A 20478-nucleotide genomic window follows, 5' to 3' on the forward strand; every position below is an offset into this window, starting at 1 on the left:
GATTTGTATTTTTAAAAGTATTGAAAGAACACTCACACTAGAATTTTATACCCAGATAAATTATCATAAGAGTTAAAATAGTTGAGTACATTGTAATAATTGTTATGTTAGACATAGTTTTCATGTAATTATATGCCTTGGAGGATACTCCCTGTCAGTACTTATTGATCTAATCTTCCTTCTCAATTCTTACATAGTAGTCTATAAAATAAATGTAGCATAATTTAATACTTAAATTGATGTTTTTATTATATTCTATTTTTTCTATCTTAACAGTGCTATAAGGGAAAGCTTTACATATTATTTTCTTCCATGTGTATAAAAATTTCTTTAGAAATATCAAGCATTACAGTGCAGAGGGCATGTAAGATTCAGATAGAAACTTGCCAAATTTGTTTTGAAGCACCTGAACCAATATAATCATGTGCCACTTAACCATGGGTATATGTTCTGAAAAATGTATCATTAGATGATTGTAACCTTAAGTGAACATTATAGAGTGTACTTTACACAAACAGATGGTATAGCCTACTACGCACCTAAACTCTATGGTATAGCCTGTTGCTCCTAGACTATAAACCAGTACAGCATGTTACTGTGCAAAACAACAGGAGATCAAATCAAGCACAAATGAAAATACTGCAATTAAGAGATACAAATATGAGATGTATATGGTCACTGCCAGTATAACATGGCATACTGATGTACAGCAAATACTTTTTATAATTAGAGTGCACTCTAAAATAATAACAAAGAGTATGGTATAATAGATACATAAACCAGTAACAGTCATTTATTGTCAAGCATTATGTACTATACATAATTGTATCTGCAGTATGTTTATATAACTGGCAATGCAGTAGGTTTGTTTACACCAGCACCATCACAGACGTGTGAATAATGCAGTGTACTATGATGTTGCAAAGGTTATAATATCACTAGGCAATATGATTTTTCAGCTCCATGATAATCACATGGGACAACTGTTACCCATTTTGTCCATCATTGACTGAAACATCATTACATGGCACATGACTATATGTACAATGCACTTTTTTCAATGGGAGAAAAAAAACTTGTGTTCCTGTACCTTAACAGATTTATAATATCAGTAGTTATTTATTTTTTTGCCAACTAAACTATTATTTTTATTATTGCATGGTTGTTACAATTATTATTGCATGATGTCATCAAACTTTTAAGTCATAGTTTAATATGTTTGAAAAGTTATGTTTAAATGTTTTATTTTGCAATTTCTTGACTCCTGAAGAGATTAAGCATATTTTCATGTATTTATAATTTATTTGTACTTTCTTCTCTGTGAACTGTTTGCTCATGTTTTGTTCATATTCATGCTTATTTTTCTATCTGTTGATTATTAATGTATAAGATTTAAAAATGTGTTCTTGATGTTACATTATTTTTCTGTTAAATGTCTGTGTAAAAACTTTTTTTCCAGTCCATCACTTAGATTTTAGTTTTGATTAGTTTGTAGTCCCCTTGCTCCATGAATTCCAAATAATCTCAACTTTGAAGTAGTCGTAATATTTATAGCAATGAAAGAGGATATGACATGAAGCAATCTTTTGAAATGATGGTAGGTTGGTAGATAGCTATTTGGACCTCCCATGTTAGAAGGATGCAGACTAATCTGAAAAGCACATACTAGAAACAATATTACAAAAACAACTGGTTTACATGATTGGCAGCAAATGTCTCAGAAATGCTTACTGTAATTGATATTCTTTTCATATCATTTGTGAAAAATGGCTTAAAGTCAGTATTTTATATTTCAAATATAAATGTAAACTGTATTTATCAATTTTGACTTTCACTGCAAAGACTGCCTTTATTCACTAACATCATGAGGTAGAGATATATATTTTTTAATTTGCCATATGATGAATTTGGGTAAATTGATTATAATTCAGTTGAACTATTGCTAGGAATGTTTGGATTGCAGGAAGGAAACTAAATTGAGACTAGCCGTCATGAACCATGCCCATACAAGATGGTGAACTTCATCGATAACTGTTGTGCATTCTGACTGCTCCTGACTCCCATTTTCTCATCTTTCTCCTTCTTTGTAGGAGTCCCTATTCCCTGAGGTACAACAATATTGAAACAAGGCCAATTAATACACCTACAATGGCCTCTAATGTTCAAATGTAGGGAAGGCTTACACACCTCTCACTTTAAAGCAAAAGCTAGAAATGATTAAGCTTAGGGAGAAAGGTATATTTGTTTGAAAGCCAAGATAAACAAAAAACTAAGTCTCTTGTCTCAGTTAGCCAAATTGTAAATGCAAAGAAAAAGTCCTTGAAAAAAATTGAAAGTGTTATTTTAGTGAACATTCAAATGATAAAAAAGCAAAGCAGGCTTATTGTAGATATGGAGGCGGTTTTAGTGGTCTGGATAGATCAGACCAGACACACATTCCCTTAAGTCAAAGCCTCAGCCAGAGAAAGATTCTAACTTTCTACAATTCTTTGAAGGCTGAAAGAGGTGAGGAAGCTACAGAAGTAAAGTATGAAGCTAGAAGAGGTTTGTTCATCAGGTTTAAAGAAAGAGGCTGTCTCTATAAGATAGAAATGCAAGGTAAAGCAGCAGGTGCTAATGTGGTGTGGGACTTTCATGGCTAGAGAAGAGAAGTCAATTACTGGCTTCAAAACTTCAAAGGACAGGCTGGCTCTCTTGTTAGATGCTAATGCAGCTGGTAACTTTAAAATGAATCCAGTGTTCATTTACCATGTTGAAAATCCTAGGGCCCTAGAGAATTATGCTAAATCTACTCTGCCTGTGCTGTATAAATGGAACAACAAAGCCTGGATAATTGCACATGGTTTACAATATTGTTTACAGAATATTTTAATTCTCAACAGTCTCCACTTGAGATACACTGGTCAGAAAAAAGATTTCTTTTAAAATTTTACTGATTATTGACAACACACCCGGTCACCCGAGAACTCTGATAGAGATGTACAAGATCAGTGTTGTTTTCATAGCTGCTAACACAATATCCATTCTGCAGCCCATATATAAATAAGTAATTTTATTTCTGGTGTGGCTGGTGTGGCTCAGTGGATTGAATGCTGGCCTGTGAACGAAAGGGTCACTGGTTTGATTCCCAGTCAGGGCAAATGCCTGGGTTGCAGGCCAGGTCCCCAGTAGGTGGACACTCAAGAGACAACCACACAGTAATGTTTCCCTCTCTCCCTCCCTTCCCCTCTCTCTAAGGATAAATAAATAAAATCTTTTTTTTAAAAGAAGCAACTTTGACTTTTAAGTCTTATTATTTAAGAAACATATTTTATAAAGCTATATAGCTGCCACAGATAGTGATTCATAAGATGGACCTAAATAAGATAAATTGAAAAACTTCTGGAAAGGATTCACCATTTTATGGACCATCAAGAACATTTGTGATTCAGAGAAAGAGATTAAAATACCAACATTAACAGAAGTTTGGAAGAAGTTGACATCAATCCTCATGGATAATTTTTAGGGGTTCAGGACATCAGTGGAGGAAGTAACTGCATAGGTGGTGGAAATAGCAAGAAAATAAAAATTAGGATTGGGCCCTGAAGTTGTGACAGAATTGCTGCAATCCTATGACAAAACTTTAAGGGATAAGGAGTTGCTTCTTATGAACAATTGAAGAAACACATCTTTTGAGATGCTGTGGAGATGCTCTGAATGTTGTTACAATGACCATTAAAAAAGGGATTTAGAATATCTAAGCTTAGTTGATAAAACAGTGTCATTGTTTGAGAAGACTGACTCCATGTTTGGAAATTCTACTGTGGGTAAAGTGCTATCGAACAGCATTGCATGGAACAGAGAAATTGTTTCTATAAGGAAGTCAATCAGTGTGGCAAACATCATTGTTGTCATATTTAAAAAATTACCCACAGTCACCACAATCTTCAGCAACTACCACTCTGCTCTGTTTCATCTGCAGTGAGCAACATCATGGCAAGACCCTCCACCAGCAATAAAGTTACAACCCCTTGAAGGCTCAGATGATGTTTAGCATTTTTTAAGCAATAAAGTAGTTTAAAATTGAGATATGTGCATCGTTCTTTTAGACATAATGCTACATCACATTTACTGGACTATAGTATAAACACAACTTTTATATCCACTGAAGAAGCAAAGCATTTGTGTAACTTGCTTTATTGTGATACTTTATTGCAATGGTCTGGGACCAAACCCACATTATCTCTGAGGTAAGACTGCATTGATTTAAATCATATTTTTAATTTTACCAATTCACAATCCTACCAGCCCAATGAGTTTCTGTTGCTCCACTTCCTCACCAAAATTTGATATCATCAGTGTTTAAAATTTTTGTCACAGTGGAGTACCTATAAATTGATCTTATTAATTTGCATTTCTGTGATTACTTCTGAGGTTGGACATCTTATCATACTTTGGCAGCCACTCATTTTCTAGTCTATGAATTGCCTGTCCATGTCCTTTGATCATATTTCTATTAGAGGTTCTTTTTCTTTTTCTTATTACATTTTAAGAGCTCATTATAGATTCTAGAAATTAATTCTTTGCTAGCTATATGCGTTGCAATTTTTTTCAAATCCAGATTGTGGATCTTTTTTAGGCTTTAAAAAATGGCATCTTTTGATAAACAGCAGTTTTAAAATTTGTTGTAGCTGAATACATAAGTTTTTTCCCATGATGGCTTGTACTTTTATATGTCTTGTTTGAGGAATCATTTCCTGGCTTGATGACATAAACATGTTCTTATTTTCTAAAAGGTTTAAAGTTTTGGTATTCACATTTTACTATTATCCATTGGGCATTAATTTTAATATATGGAATGAGGTATAGATTCAACTCCATATTATATTATAAGATACCCAAGTACCCCAGGACCACTTATTAAAATGTTTTACTTTTCCATTGCTCTTCCACTCCAGCTGTTTTCTACTTCAAGACTGTCTTTGTTATTCTTGGCCATTTGTTTTTACACATAAACTTTTGAGTTAGTTTATCAAATTTCTGGTGGGATTTTAACACAAATTTTACTAATTCATAAATAAGTTTGGGAAATGCTGACATTTCTATAATAGAAAATCTTACTATATATAAACAAGGTTTATCACTGCCTTTAAGTTATGTTTAATGTATTCACTATATATTTTGTAACTTTCTCTTCAAAGTTTTTACACATAATTTGTAAGATTTATTTCTCTGTCTATTATTTTTGTTGCTATTGCCAACAGTATCTTTTTTTAAATTATCTTTTTTACATACTTAATACTTGAAAATCAAAATGTTTTTGCTATTTACCTACAAATCTTGCTAAGTGTTCTTATTAATAAAATAATTTCTTTTAACTTGCATTTCTCTGATGATTAGTGATACTGAGCATCTTTTCATACATATATTGGCCATCTGTATGTCCTCTTTGGAGAAGTGTCTCTTCAGGTCCTTTGCTCATATTTAATTGGATTGATTTTTTTTTTTTTTGCTGTTAAGTTGCTAGGGTTGTATATAAATTTTGGAAATTAACCCCTTACCAGATATATCATTGGCAAATATGTTCTCCCATTCACTGGGTTGTCTTTTCATTTTGTTGATGGGTTTTTTTGCTGTGCAAAACCTTTTTAGTTTGACATAGTCTCATTTGTTTATTTTTTCTTTTGTTTCTTTTGCCTGAGGAGATATATCAGAGAAAATATTGCTATGAAAAATGTCTGAGATTTTGCTGCCTATGTTTGCTTCTAGGATTTTTATGATTTTGAGTTTTACATTTAAGTCTTTAATCCATTTTGAATTTATTCTTGTGTATGTAAAAAGGTGATCTACTTTTATTCTTTTGCATTACCTGTCCAATTTTCCCAACACCATTTATTGAATAGGCTATATTTAACTTATTATATGTTCTTGCCACCCTTGTCAAATATTAATTGGCCTTAGAGACTTGAGTTTATATCTGGGATCTATATTCTGTTCCATTTATCTATCTGTTTACTTTTATGCCAGTACCATACTGTTTTGATTACTATGGCTTTACAGTATAGTTTGATATCAGGTAGCATGATTCTTCCAACCTGTTCTTTCTCAAGATTGCTGTGGGTACTTGTTTTTGTTGTTGTTTTTTGTTTGTTTGTTTTGCTGTTTCATATAAATTTTGGGAATATTTGGTCTAGTTCTCTGAAACACATCATTTCTATCTTGATAAAATTGTGGTGAATCTATGAATTGCATTGGGTAATATGGACATTTTAATGATGTTAATTCTTCCTGTCTATGGACACAATATATGCTTCCACTTATTTGTATATTTTTCAATTTCTTTCTTCAGTGTCTTATAATTTTCCAAGTACAAGTTTTTTACATCCTTGGCTAAATTTATTCCTAGGCATTTTTTTGAAGCAATTGTGAATGGGATTGTTTTCATAGTTTCCCTTCCTGTTAGTTCATTATTGGTGCATAAAAATGCAACTGATTTCTGTATATTTATTTTTTATCTTGCATTTTACTGAATTTCTTTATTGGTTCTAGTAGTTTTTTGTGTATGTATGTGTATATGTGTGGAATCTTTAGAGTTCTCTATATGCAATTTTGTCACCTGCAAATAAAGACAGTTTTATTTCTTCCTTTCCTATTTGGATAGCTTATATTTCTTCTTGTCTGATCACTATAGCTAAGACTTCCAGTATTATGTTGAACAAGAGTGGTGAAAGTGAACATTCCTGTCTTGTTCCTGATCTTAAGGAAAATGCTTTCAGTTTTTGCCCATTGAGTATGATACTGGCTGTGGGTTTGTTACATATGACCTTTATTACATTTAGGTATATTCCCTCTAATTCTCACTGTGCTAAGAGTTCTTATTATTAATGGTCACTGGATTTTTTCAAATGCATTTTCTGCATATATTGATATTATCATGTGATTTTTATCCTTCATTTTTTATGCGGTGTATCACATTTATTGATTTGTGGATATTGTACCAACCTTGCATCTCTGGAATAAAGCTCACTTAATTACGATATATGATCTTTTCAATGTGTTTCTGGGTCTGGTTTGCTAATAATTTGTTAAGGATTTCTGTTTATCAGGGACATTGGCCTGTAATACTCGTTCTTTGTAGTGATTTTATCTGGTTTTGGAATAATGTTAGCCTAGTAAAATAAGGTTGGGAGCCTTACCTCCTCTTGAATTTATAAAAACACAGGGATTGTTTGCAAAAACCAGGGTATGTAATGCTACTTGACTGTAAAAAAAGAAGGGAATCTTACTTTTTTTTGACAGCATGGTCCTGGAGAGTATTATGATACATGATACAAACCAGTCAGAGAAAGACAAGTACCGTATGATTTCACTTGTACATGAAATCTAAAGAACAAAGTAAACTAATAAAATAGAAACAGTCTCATAGATAGAGAACAGGCTGACCACTACCAGAGGGCAGGGTTAAAAAAGGTGAGGGGAGTAAGAAAAGAATAAAACTCATAGACACAGAAAACCATATGGTGACTATCAGAGGGAAAGGGGGTGAGGAGAGACAGAAGAGAGTAAATGGGGCGTAAATAGTGATAGAAGGAGACTTGATTTGGGGTGGTGAACACAACACGATTGCAGAGGAAGCACCATGGGAGTGTACATTTAATCCTATATAATTTTATTAACCAATGATACCCCAATACATTTAATAAAAATAAATAAATAAAATAAACCACATACAGACAAAAATAGTAATTTCTTTGATTATTTTTTATTTTTAATGTATGTCTGGATAATAGTACTACTTTGTTTTTCTTTATTTAGTGTGCTGACTCAATCTCAACTTAATTTGTCTTTTTCTCCTTTAAAATATTATATTATGAGCCCTCCTAACATTTACTCCATTAAGACAGCACTTTGAGAGGGTGTGTTATATCTCAGCAGGAGACATACCGGAATTTACTGAACTATTTTACTGCTGGGGATGCCTATGTGATTATCATTTTTATTTTAAAACATTGAGATATATTTGTACATAAACCTTTGCTCAAATTTCTCAACAATTTCTTATGCTGCATCTTACTATTAAGTTATGGTACCAAAGAATAGGACTGGTTTTGAGAGTCTCAGTATGTACTGCTAAATTACCCTGCTGACACGTCATTTTAATTCACTGACAACCGGTAGTGCATGAAATCATCCATCTCACCACATCCTCGTCAGTACATGGGATTACCCTTTATTTTCTTTTGCTAATTTGATAGCCAAACATAATATCTCATCTTAATTTGCATTTATTTGATTACTAGCGAGGCTTACCTTTCTCACATGGTACTTTTTAAGCTTTTGGTGTTTTTTTTTCTGTCCTTTGACTTTAGCAGGGTCTCATTAATATGAAAGCATGTCTCAACAATAATAGATGTTAACCTTCTAAAATCATTTTGTATTTGTATTGTATTATATTTTTATTTGTGATCTCTTTTTAATTGCTCAGTGAAGTTTGTTATTCTTGTGTTATTAAATATAACAGTTACTTCCTTGATCAATTTCTTGCATTGTTTACATGTGTTGTTAGAAAGTGTGCCCATTCTTTTTTGGGTATTTATGAACAGTAATGACACTTGGTTGCGTTGTAAATTTACCTGTCATTAGCTTGAATTAATGCAAGTCTATAAACTTTTCCTTTTAAAAGAAAAATTGTAGATCTTGGATTATGTTGTTTTTATTTTGTATCTACAGGCTTGGCATAGTTCCTGGTGCATAACAGCTATTTAAGAAATATTTATTGAATAAATTGAAATGGTGTATGTTTCAACTTAAAATAGTTCTATGATCTTAGTTTTAAATAAAAATAGAATACATAAATCTCCTGACATAGCCCTGGCTGGTGTAGCTCTGGATTGAGTGCGGGCCTGCAAACCAGAGGATCAAGGTTCCATTCCCAGTCAGGGCACATGTCTGGGTTGCAGGCCAGTTCCCGACAGGGGATGCATGAGAGGCAACCACACATTGATATTTCTCTCCCTCTGTCCTTCCCTTCCCCTCTAAAGATAAATAAATAAAATTTAAAAGATCTCCTGATGTTACTTTGGTAACTTCTAAGTATTTTTGGAAGTTAATACTTGCGATCTTTAGCCATTTTTTAATGCTGAACTGTGTATAGGTTTAACCTACTGTATTAACCCTCAAACAGCTCACTGATCATCATTGTCCATTAAATAGGGCTCGAGGGTATGCCCCGTGGTCACAGAACAGTAATTTTCTCTTTGCATGAAGTGACACTTCTACAATAGGCAGAGACAATCTCATTTTTATTCTGATTTTGACCTCTGATCTCCATGTTCTCACCAAGGAGAAGAACTGCTTGGCAGCATTGGTTGAGTTGAACTGATATATTATTAGGCTCTTGAGATCATCAATTCTGGCACATTTTATTCACATTTTAAAACATAGACCAAAGATCTCATTTCCTCATTTCAGCTTTCCCTTTCTCACAGAATTAGATGCTTTCTCATCTGTTTTCCCATAAGTTTTTACATATTATATTAATAGCTAGTAAAAGTGAACATTTATCCAATGCTTACCATACATTTCCTTGCACGTACTGTCTTCACTAGCATCTTGGTCAGATGCTATTATCACCCCTAATTTTTCAGTTAAGGATAAAAGCACAGCAAGGATAACTTGGCCACGTGTATACCACGGATAAGTGTCTACATCAGAATTCAAACAGATTATTTGACCACAAACCTGAAGCTCTTAGCTGCTTATTATATCACTGTTTTTTAATAAATTACTCTTAAGGACAGGAAGAACACTGTATGTAATTTTGTATATCTAGTGCCTGATTCAGTTCCTGGAAATTAGTAAATATTCACAACAATTTGGTAATTCGAAACATGGAATACGATTCTGGGAAGGCCTGCCTAGGAGAGCCAGACTGGCTGCACACCAGCTAGGTTTCTCTAACCCATGGTCCTGGAACGGCTTGGGTGTTTGAATCCTATCCAAACCACCCATATGTATCCACAGAATCTGAACTTAGAGACTGTTTCACCCAGTGTGACCAGGTGTTCATTTTAATTTTTAAAAAGATATTTTCCTGCTATATCCGCTTGCAGAAGCAGAATAATGGATTCACTGCACGTCATAAAGTCATACCAAGTTGTGAGTCATCTTTCACAGATACTGTGGGTGGCACAGCGTCTTTGGGTTTGTCTCCTCATGTTTCATGTTTTCCGTTTTTACTGTTGTTGCCTGCATATGAATCTCTGACAAGCAAACAGAATTAGTGTGTCATTTTCCCACTGAGGAATGGTGTAACCAAGAGGCAGCGTTTTCTCCTTTTGCTCGTCTTTCAGGGACCAGATTAACACACATATACAATAAAACTACTGAGCTATTTTAACAGTTTTCCTGTCATACATTCAGGGCCCTCTAAAGTTGTCATCAGCTACTGTTTCATTTAATTCTCTGGCCTTCAGGGTAATATAAGAAAATTGAAGAGATTAGGAGCTATCTGTTTCCTGTTCGATGCATTTGTGTTGCTGTAAATTGGCACCAACCCTCAATCTCACGGTCAGGGCTCTCCAGGGTCCTCCTACTGATGTGACAGCCCAGTCGGCATGATAAATGGTGCACACCCTCCAGCAGGACAGACGGATCCACAGCCCCCTTCCCCGCTCTCACAAAGACTCAGCATGTCACACCGAGTGGCTGCCCCACAGCGCTGATGTTCCCCAAGTTAATTAGAGACACAGTTTCCCTGATTAATTATTTTATGGCCACTGACGAAAATTACTTTGACACTAATAAATTGAAATAATGGCAAGTTCCCATCCAGAAAACTGCACTTTAACATTATATGTATTTTCTTTTTCACCTGTTACCCAAGTGGAAAGTCATTTCATTGGAGGGCAGAGGCAATTCTGCTGAGTGAAAATGCGAAGTTCCCAATGAGTGTGATGACCCTAGTTGAAGTATTTGAAATTTGCTATCTCTTTCCAGGTGCATATATGGCAGGAAAGGAAACAGCTAGTGACACTCAAACTTATCCAAGCAGAAAGAGAAGAGAAAAATAGTTACACATAGAGAAATATTCCCTTTAAAATAAAAGCATATCATTTTTCCAAAGTCAGTCCATGAATTTCATGTAAAGGATATAAAGAAAACATTCTAAATGATTGACTGTGAATACAAGAAATAAATGATTTGGTCTTGCTCAGAGTCATTTGTTATTTTTAAGGGCTGAAGTTCTGGGGATTTGATGATACATGGCAGATATGTCTACAAAAAGATGTCTTTTTTTGAAATATTTCTTTTAATTTTTCTTTTACAAATATTTATTGTAGAGACAGCAGTACCAGTAAAAAGTTAAGTATGTAATTCTCTCTGATACCAGATACTTTGACCTTTTCATAAAATGCCAGAATCCTTCAGAAATATGAACTGCCCAGTTCTCTGTCCTTCCACCCATCCCCATCCTGGTGGACTAAACCTGGAGTTCCTCTGTGATGGTATGACCATTCTTCATCTTTCCTTCTGCCCCAGGGAATATGGGGACAGAACTTGTCACCAATGCCACTTCCCATCCACCCATCACATCCTATCACAAAATGCTGGCTCCCAAGAGAAAGGAAGCTGTGGAAACCACTTGCCAGGACACCTTGAGTGGCATAACCCAAGATTACAGCCAGTGCAGGTCTTTATCCTAGTTAAATTTGGCCTGAGCATGTCATTTTTTAACAAGAAAAAAACTTCCATGATACTGTAATAACTACTGATTGAAAACTCTTTAATAAGGCATTTGAAATTCTCTCCAATGTGAATTCCATCTCCCCCCCCAGTCTTGTAAACCCATTATATGCTCTTCCGTGTCTCCCCAAATTGTGTGTGCTTTCCACCATACCTGCTATGCCTTCCTTTTCTTCCTATGTTCTACTTCTTCACCTATTGTCTCCCAGCTCCAAGCTTAATATTCTATGCTCTGCTCTGCTGAGTGATACTACAGCTAGTTTGATAATCACCTTTCCCAGACACACCTGTCAGCTGGCTTCTGGTTGGTTCTGCCAATGAGGGCAGAAGAGGGAGACTGGGAGGTAGGAAAAGGGACAAGCGGCTTCCTTTTTGCTTCCAGTTCCTGCCAGCATCACTCTTAGCAACAGGGGGCAGGGAAAGGTCCAGCCTGCAGCACTCAGCTGCCCAGCTCTGCACTCTCAGAGAAGTCTGAGAGCTAGCTGTGTGGGGCTGTGCCTTCTAAGCTCTTATGCTCTGGTAACATCACTGCTTCTTCTTTATTTATTTGAAAAAATGTAAGTGCTGAAGACTTATCATCTGTGGGAACTGCTCAGTCACAAAAAATGGAATCGATCCAGACATATATAGGTCCAGGGTATGAGACAAAAGTTGATTGCTTTGGTCTTTGTCAGGTGAGTTCTGGAACAGGCTGAAGCAGATGGAAGAGATGGAATTCTGGACAAGATGGAAGAGAATACAAAATCCTGGATATTTTTAGACCATCCAAGAACTTTCACAAGCATCTCCAGCCTCTGGCATTGCGTAACCCTACCACTTTAGATATCTAGTTTACAGTATGTTCTCGTCCCGGGTTTTCAATTCTTCTTTCACTTGTCACACAGATGAGCTGGCATTTGGGCCCAAAGCTACCTGGACCCTCACTCACTGTATTATTTCCTAATAAAATAATAGGCATCCCTTAACCAGTGTCAGGCTGAGCCATATTGGAGCCTCAGGCACAGGAAAAAAGTTAATGTTACTGATACTTCTTTATTTAAAATTCTGACATTTCGTTTATCCTGAATTTGTTGCATTATTTTGACTTTTAAAATATATGGTACTAAAGTATTACTTCCCTTGGTTTTGAGCATTTTGGCACTCCTGTAAATGTTCTGCCTGAGAAGGCATGGGCCTCACTTACCTCCTCTAGCTCAGGCCCTGCCCTATCTTTTAATTTTATTAATTACCTTTGGCTGAAGGTTTTCAAATCTGAATTTAATTTCTCACACTTTTACGTTTCTAGTTAATTTTACTGTTTACTTCCAGGCATTTCTTACAGGATGGAGTTTCTTTCTCATTGGACTTTTCCCGATTTTCAGGAATTGTACTAGGGACCCAACAGAACTTTTGGATAGGCATCTCCTGAAAGTGCTCCCTGGGGGTCCACTTGGGGCAAAAGACTGCACTCTCCACTCCCCTGTCTGTCTGTCCTTGCTGAGAGAGGAGGCCTGAGGAGAGCAGAGGAAATTGGCTGCGGGGAGAGTGTAGTTTCAAAATAGAATCTCATCTGCTGACCACTCCATAAATATTTCTAGTGCCTGAACTGTCTTTCTCTTCCCTTAAGGCAGACACTGGTGATTGTTTCTTGCCTGAGAATTGCTGTGTTAGTGAACTAGTAGAACTCCCAATGATCCTAGAATGAGGAGAGATAGTCAGGAGAGAGCTGGTGGAGCCAGGAAAGGGGCACCAGTGAGGCCAACTGCAAAGCAACCTGCATTTCCCATGGGTCAAGCCTGCAGCACTGAAGCTGCCTGCACTGTATGATCTCTACCCCAAATGCCCTAGTTTGATTCCTGCTGGGCAAGGGAATGAATCTAAGCAGTAAAAGGGTGCAGGATGGGCCATTTGTGAAGTCATGAAAGACACAAGGAAGAGGTAACTCTGAGGCTGCAAATTCACTTAGGGGGCTGTGCTGAGGGAGGTCTGCCTGTGCTCTTCAAAGAATGAGTGAGTGAGCCTCAGAGTTGATCCAGAAACTGAAGACCTTTCACATAGAAAAACCTTTGCCAGGGAGAGAGAGAGAGAGAGAGAGAGAAGTAATGGCAAACAGGAAATGGAGAGGGAGAGCAGCCTTGATGAATACAGGGTAGGGAGCTGGTTCAGAGCAGCTGGCTCAGTCAGAGGGAGGGCAGGTGTGAGATGGCCCCTCAGCTGCCTGGGTCAGGGAGACTCCTGCCCACCTGCCCTTGGGGGAGGAGGGCATGGCAGGAAGCAAGTGTGAGATTTAGATTTTAAGAAAAGGACTGAATCCTGAAAAGCCAGCATAAGACTATTACAATACCCAAAAGAGAAGAAAAGTAATAGAACTGAACTGAGATTTTATTAAGAGAACTGATGACCAAGCAAGGGAGGGATGGTTGAGGAAGCAGAACTTGATGTTGGTTATGAGGAAAAATAAGACCATTTCCTGTCTGTGCCCCAAGGAGTAGAGGCCTTCCATCATCCAGTCACATGCCTCCTCATTAGAAGGTTAGAACAGAGGTTTCTTGTCTCTATATTCCAAATTGTACTGAGCATGAAAGGCAGGTACAGTGGACTAGAACAAGCCCTGTACATGGGGCAGGAAGAACCTGGCTGGAATTTTTTGTCTTGCTCATAGTAAAGCGATCTACAACATGCGCATTTTTTTCTTTTCTCATTGTTGGCCTTGATCTTCTATTTTGATTTTAATTATTTTGGTTGTTTTTTAAAATAATTTTATTGTTATTATATCACAGTTGTCCCATTTCTCCCCCTTTGCCCTTCTCCACCCATCCCCCTTGCCACAGTCAATCCCTCCCTGTTGCCCATGTCTATGGGTCATTCATATTCTTTGACTAGACCCTTTACCTTCTTTCCACCATTATCCCCCTTCCCCACCCCTCTGATCACTTTCAGTCAATTCAATATTTCCATGCATATGGTTCTATTTTGTTTATTAGTTTATTTTGTTTATTAGGTTGCTCTTATAGGTGAGATCATATGGTATTTGTCTTTCACCGATTTGCTTATTTCACATAGCGTAATATTCTCTAGTTTCATCCATGCTGGTACAAAAGGTAGGAGCTCCTTCTTTCTTTGTGCTGTGTAGTATTCCATTGTGTAAATGTACCACAGTTTTTTGATCCACTCATTTACTGATGGGTATTTAGGCTGTTTCCAGCATGTGCCTATTGTAAATAGCATTGCTATGAACATTGGGGTGCATAAGTTCTTTTGAATTGGTGATTCCGGATTCTTAGGGTATATTCCCAGCAGTGAAATTGCTGGGTCAAAATGCAATTCCATTTTTAGTGTTTTGAGGAAATGATTTTTAATAGTCCTAATTATTTACCTATTTCTTTTTTATCATAAGGTAAAAGGGAAGGGTATTGTAAAGGTATTATAAGATATTGAACGATAATTTCCTCTAAATTATTGCAAATCCTTTATAAAATGAAGCAAGTTATGATCATCACAGGCCAGCAACAACAAAGACAAAATTCTGTTCTTGTGCTTTTGTACAGATCACCTATATTCTTTTAATTCCGGTTTTCTCAGCTGTCAGAAATGGGAGTCAACTGTATACAGTTTGTAACCAGAATATAAGATGAAGGAAAATGTTTTAAAAACTTTCTAATGTTATTCAAACATAACATATTATTATTCTTATAATAAGTACTTGTTGAGTTATATTGCACAGGGATCGAGAAATGAGTTAATAAGAACAGAAATCATGTGATACACCGTAGTATAGGCACAGTGGTAAACATTAAAGCTGGAGTAATAATTTCTTTATGTTCTGGAATGCAAGTCACAGCCAATATCACCAAAGATACTCTGTGTGGCAGAGAGTTTTGAGGTGATCTGGCCAAGTTTTCAAATGGCCTCCTGCCGAGCCTGGTTTCAAGAAGTGTTCCCTTGGTGCAGGTAAAGTGGGAAGAGCGAGGCCAAGTGCATAGGATCCAAACCAAACCCGAGCCCTACTGCCAGAGCAGCCTTAGTGAGTGTTAATTATTGGCCAGAAGTCCTGGTAAGGTTTCATCTGAAATAATGTGCAGCCACTACTCTTTACTCCAAAGTTCAGAAACTGCTGAGATTTGCCAAAGGCTATGAACTTAACCAGTTCTTCTACCCATTGACCATTCTTCCTACCATACTATGCCACTTTCATGGAGCTCAGATTTGGAGGTCTCGGCTGGTAATCAACTTTGACCAGACAAGGTAGGTACTATGCTATTTCTCCAAGCACTTTGGCAAAAATAGAACAATTTAAGTGTAAGTAGATTATCTCTTTACTAGAACATGGATAAAAAGAAAAAAATGCAGAGTGGTGCCCAGTGGGAGGACAGCCTTAGAAGCCTGGGTTTACAAGTGGAATTACATCAATTTCATGGATATAAGGGATTTTTCAGGGGCATAGCTCTAGATGGCTGCCACTCACAACCAAGACAAATTAGATTTGCCAAAATTAATAGAACATGAATTATTTGATTCAGTCACATTAGCTGCCAGATATTTTTTTAGTATCCTGGATGAACACAGAAGGGGAGGGGTTTATAGAGACAGGGACATGTGTAGGAAAGAAATGTCCAAGAAGTGGCCTCTGTGCTTGAAAGGGGTAAGAGGCATTCAAGAGTTATGTCCAGGCAATGCACTTAGTTATTGTTAAGGATAGACTTGCCTCTTAGCAAGTGAATCAAATAGTTTTCTGATAGACAGTAGATAGTAAGTATCTCAAAGAAGAGAAACATATCTCTGACTCTCAAAAAAAAACCCAAAACCCTTTTTGGCTACAGTGGTGCTATTATCCATGAGATGTGGGATAAAGGGCTACTCTGAAGGGTCTATAAAGAAATTCCCTGGAAGAGTATGGGGACTTACTCTCTTTCCCAGGTATCTGATGGCTTACTAGTAGGTTTATCTGCCATTCAAGTCACCACATGAGTCTGATCCCTTCTATGATCTGCATTCATAATGATCTTTCAGTAGGGCAAGTCTGATGCTATTATTACCAAACCTAACAGATTCAAATGCTTCTTCCCTTCTTTTTGAGATAACACCAAATCTTACATTCAGATTATAATGCTCCAAGATTTTCCCCAGACAACTTTTGCGGAATTATCCAGTGTCCAACCTTTGCTCTGAGCTCATGGTACAAACTGAGCTCAATTTTTAGAGCTTGAAGCACACTGTGATCTCACTCCCTGCACTTTCACACATACAGCTTCTTTGGCCTGGAAATTCCCTCTCTCTTTAGAGTGCATTTCCTACTTATTCTCTAGGTCCTGGATAACCACCACTTCCTTGGAGAAGACTTCCTGACCTTTAAGTTTACTTATGTCTTTTGTGTTTTCCCTTCTAAGTGGCTAGCTCTTACTTGAATGAAAGACCCTTTGGTTCTGTGGAAGATCTTGATGGGTTTAGATAATCAAAGTTGGGGCTGGAGCTGGGCTAGATGTAGAGCCTGGAATGATATAGATTTTTCTTCATAAAAAAAATAAGAGAAGTTTTTGTTTTGCCTTTCCCCTCTATTTATTGAGCACTTACTCTGTGCCAGGCCTTGTCGAAGTGTCTTTCATGTATTAAGTCAATTTTCACAACAGCACTCTCATGAGGGGATCATCCTTGTCCCTGTTTATAATAAGGAAATGTTCTCTTTCCTAAGATTTCCCAAATAATAAGTGATGTAGCTAGAGTATGTTCTTGAGAGGGAAGAGGCACAGGAGAGACAAAAGTGGCCAAAGACATGGGAAGAGGGAAGGTAGTGTTGGGAAGCAACACAATATGGGGGAGGCCAAGATGCAGGTGTTGAGATTTTTAGGGGCTACATTTTAATAAATGAAACCTCTAACTTTCCAACTTTGAGCTCATTTATGTATTCTCCAACAATGTTTATAGGGTGTCTACTACATGCTAGGCACTGCTCTCAGATCTGTGTTTGGAGGTGGGGAAAGGGAACCTTGCTCATGAGCTGATCATTAGGTAGAAACCTGGAGAAGGTGAGGGAATCATTCATATACATCTGGGGAAGGGTGATACGGTCGGAAGGGACAGAAGGTGTAAAGACACTGAGTGGGGAATATGCTTGTTGTTAGGAAATTAGGAAATTTCTGGAAGCTATTATGTCTGGAGCAGGACAAGGAAGGTTATGATGATGTTAGAGATGAGGTCAGCAAGGAAGTGAAAGCTGAAAACAGTTTCCCCTGTAAAATTTCATGCTGAGTGAGAAGGAAAAGTGTTTGGAGGGTTTGGGGCAGGCTAGGACTTGATCTGATTCATATTTAACTTTTTAAGGTCTAAAGGTAAAGCAGCATATTTATTTATTCAACTTTATTTTTATCATTGACACAGTTACAGATGTCCTCTTTTTCCCCTGTTTTGCCCACCCCCACCCAGCCCTCACCCCCTTCCCTGGGCCATCACCACATTGTTGTGTCTGTGGGTTATGCATAAAATTTCTTTGCTAATCTCTTTACCTTCTTACACCCTCTTCTGATTCACATTTAAAAAGATTCCTCTGGGCACTGTGTGAAGAATAATAGACTTTAGAGGCTAGTTGGACACCACTATTGGAGGCTGTTGCAATAATCCCAGTGAGAGATAATGCCAGATTTGGGGTAGTGAGAAATGGTCAGATTCTAGATATATTTAGAAGATATAATTGGCAGGTTTACTGTGATGCATATCTGCCTCTCTCAAAACTTCCACTAAGTCTTGCTCACTCATGAAAACAGGGTTGTGAGTGGCATGTGTGTATGTGTACATTTAAATTAAGGAAAAGGGCTAAGTCCCATGTCTAGTGAAAATATGATACAGAAGAGATCTAACACATACAAAATACAAAGGAATGGACTTGATGCATTCTTAAATGTCAGCATGAGCCCAACCAAAGCCAAGGATAGACCACTTTCAATTGCACATTTCCCACTAGACTGTGAGCTTCATGAGGACAGGGATTGGGTGGTGCTTCTATTGGCTATCATTGTGCACCTGGAGAAAAAAATGAATAGTTTGCATGTCCATTGAGACTAACATTGTTCCACATTGCCTGTTCATGCTATAAGTTCAGAATTGGGAAGAACCAAAACTCAAAAGGCTTGCTTCTTCCATAAAAAGTACAAGTCAGGAGACCAAATGTAGAAGTAAGTATTCAGGTGAGTATTTTTCAGTCCTCATCACCAGCAAATGCCCACTTGTCTACGTTATGTGAGAGGCATCTACAGGGAACATGGATGCAAACAGAGGAACAGGACATTCAATAGGTGGTGGGGAGACATCTAGACAGTGGTGCAGCAACATGAGTGGCAGTTCCTATTCTTCCACTTACCAGTTGGGTGCATTTGAGCAAGTATTTTACTCTCCAAGGCAAAACACTAAGAAGCAGATGATTATAAAAATTGAGGCTATCGGAACCATACCTCTTTCCATTGAAGACCCTATAAATTAAGTAACATCAGGTTTATAAATAGGCTTTAAAAACTTCAAAGCACTGTGCATTATATATCAGAATTGAGCTTTCAACCTCTTTGGTAAAGATGCAGAGAATACAGAATGCATCAGATTGCGCCATGTCCTAGCATAAAGAAAAAATGCTCTGACAGAGGCATAAAAGTGCTCATTCTTCTGTCCCAAGCAGCCTAACTGTACTAATCATGTCATTGTGCCACCGTGATAGCTACAGGTAGGTGCCTGGCCCTACCAGAGAACCCACTGTTCATTCTTAGCTTTCCATTTGCTCCCTTCTGGACTTAAAGCATATTATGGAATTACTGTAAGCCAATGACTCTCCATCTGCAAACAAGGGATAAAATTTGCCAGCTGTCTCCTAACCTCCCTGGGAGGAACTGGGGTTTAATAAGATAATGAACATCATTCTCTCCATATGCACTCTACACCCTTGGCTCCCATGGTCTTCAAAAGGCTCTCCATAGGCATAAATGCAGATTCTCTAAAATCAAATTTAAACAGTCAGGAGGTAAGCCGCAGAAACTCATGGCAATGACTATTCATCGCAAATTAATATTAATATCCTTTAGTTAATGTTTTCTATTAGCGATTGTATAATTAATCAAGAACAATATGTCACAAGGCAGAACCAGCTGTAGGTGGATAATTGGGATGTAGGTGGCTTGCTCTCAGTGGCCACCACATCACCTCTGCTTGTCCTTTCAAAGCTTCCCATCCCATCTGTTGCTTATTTCTCTGGCCATCAAATCTAATAAGTGAGCCCACATAAAGGTATTAGGAAAGTACAGCAATATATTCAGAGAATAAAGAGAAGTTGTGTTGTGAAAGAGGGCTGCAGGACTTGAAGTAAAATCAACCAGCAGTTAATAATGATAATGAAAAGAATAATAGCAATAATATCGATTCTCGCTACTGAGTGCCAAATGTGTAAGGCAATGTGAAGGGTGAAGATGCTCAGAAATGATTTCAGAAGCTGACATTTTCCTTGAGTTGATAAAAAATGTGTTTGTAAAAAGTAAAATAACAACATGACACATGAACTCCTCACTCAGACTGGCTTGGTTTGAGTTACCATTTGCCACCTATTAAGCTTGTGATCTTCACCAAATTTTTTAATATCTGTGTGCCATAGTTTCTTCACTTATAAAATGGACAGAACAATAATTCCTTTCACATAGGGCTGCTGTGATGATTTTCATGAAATAATACAGGCTATGTATTTAAAACTTTCCCTGTGCACATAGAAACAACAATGATCATATTAATACATTGTGATGCATTATT

This window comes from Artibeus jamaicensis, unplaced genomic scaffold, assembly GCF_021234435.1.
Source record: "Artibeus jamaicensis isolate MK-2021 breed Jamaican fruit bat unplaced genomic scaffold, CSHL_Jam_final scaffold_1964, whole genome shotgun sequence".
In the NCBI taxonomy this organism is placed as follows: Eukaryota; Metazoa; Chordata; class Mammalia; order Chiroptera; family Phyllostomidae; genus Artibeus; species Artibeus jamaicensis.